This window comes from Penaeus japonicus, unplaced genomic scaffold (assembly GCF_977035675.1).
Source record: "Penaeus japonicus unplaced genomic scaffold, GWHDUDI00000001_assembly GWHDUDI00000035, whole genome shotgun sequence".
Lineage (NCBI taxonomy): Eukaryota > Metazoa > Arthropoda > Malacostraca > Decapoda > Penaeidae > Penaeus > Penaeus japonicus.
This window is the reverse complement of record NW_028234437.1, coordinates 5,062,877-5,064,843: the sequence shown is the minus strand read 5'-3', so window position 1 is coordinate 5,064,843 and position 1,967 is coordinate 5,062,877.

Here is a 1,967-nt window from a genome sequence, read left to right as displayed (position 1 = left end):
AATCCCATTTTTTTTTTTTTACGTTTTCTTTACTCCTTTCCTCTTTCTTCTCTGTCTCTCCATTTTCTAGACCTTTTTTCTCCTTTTCCTTTTTATTCCCCTTCCCTATTTTCCTCATTCCCTCTGTTCTTCCCTACTTGCTATTTCTCCTTTTCTCCTTCGCTCCCTCTTCTCCTTCATTAATTTCTTCGTTTTGTTTTGTTCTACTTTATTTTCCCCCTTTTTTCCTTATATCCTTCTTCTATACCTTCTTCCCTGCTTATTATCCTTCTCTCTTTCCCCCGTCTTTTTTATTCCTTTTCTCGCTGCCTCTCTGCTTTTCTTCTTTTTCCCCAGTTACTCTTTCTTCTTCAGTCTCCTTTCGTTCTTTCTTTATCTGGTGTACTTCCTCTTCTCATATTTCATTTATTCAAGTATTAGCTTTTCTACAAGGAACTGTACAGCTACTTTTGCTTACTTAGAACATTCCTCATTAAGCTCAATTTACTGTATCGATTTATGACGTTTTTTTTTTCCAAATCGAGATTTTGTGCCATTCATCCTCGGAAAGTATTTTGATTATGAACTTATCTATCTTTTTCTTATTTAGTCTAATTCCGATTCCATTTTCGGACTGGATGTATTTTGTACCAATTTTATGGGATTTCTTTTTTTTTTTTTTAGAAAGTTTATCTGCTATTTACATTTTTTTTTATGGTAGAATGAAATCCAATGGTAAAATAACATGTATTTTTTCTCAGGATAGAAACACATTGTCTGTACCAGTGCTTTAAGACTAGCAATAAGAAGTGCCTGTCTGTAGATGTAATCCTTTGTTCGTGATATGTGCACAACCAGTACAAGCGTCAGTACAAGTATTTTGTAATTGCTGATCTTGTATAAAAAAAGAATGCATATTTAGAAATAATCGGATGAAATAGAACATAGTCATCAGGAAAGTAGAGAAGGGAAGAAAGAGAGAAAACGCATAACATAATAACAAAAGACGCGATCCAATAGCCTGACAAGGACAAAGAAGCAAAGGGGGGAAAAAAAGCGAGGGACGTGATATCTCTTACCTTATTTTTTCCCCTCTTCGGAAGACCATATAAAAAGGGAGTCTCTAGCCAGCCCCGCTTACCCTCGAAGCTCCGCCTTGCCCCCCCCTACCTCCTACTACCCCCCCTACCTACCCCCTCGAGAAAAAAAAGAGAGAACACAAGAAATCCAAGTTCTCTCAGCTAAGTGATAATTATTTGTGACAATTGACGAGAAGTGATCACTCTCCTCAAGGGAAGGAAAAAAAAGGGATATTCTTAGTTGCCAACTAGTATTCCTGGTCGAGACTAGTTCCTTTCATATCGCCGAGATTGCATATTGCATTTCAAGGCAAGGAAACGCCACCTCATGTCCTCATCAAGGCTTTAATGGGACAACTCCCCTACCCTCTATTCAGAGACATACCAAGTGACAGATCAATCCAGATCCATTGAATACTCCATACTCCTTACTCCTTACTCCACAACACAGTAAGGATCCTCCTCCTTCACTCCTCACCTCCCAACGCAGTATTGCTCCTCGTCAATACTCAGTTCAAAATACGGTAAGGATCCTCATTACTTCCTCCTTCATAAGACAGCAAGGATCCCCTCCGACTCCTGACAGTAAGGTCTTCGTCACCGCGGTCACAGAAGAAGGCCGGCCGCCGGAGCTCAAACGGGAGAGGGTCGTGTCCTTTTGTCTCGAGAAGAAGGACGAGGACCGTCACGCGTCCTTGGGAGGAAGACTGCGGTGAGTGGAGGATCCCAGGAGAGAGAGAGAGAGAGAGAGAGAGAGAGAGAGAGAGAGAGAGAGAGAGAGAGAGAGAGAGAGAGAGAGAGAGAGAAAGACAAGTGGAATAAGAAATAAAAAAAGGAGAGAGAGACAGATCGCAAAAAAAAAACTGAAAAGAGGAGAAGAATCGAAGTGATCAAAGTACAATTACAATA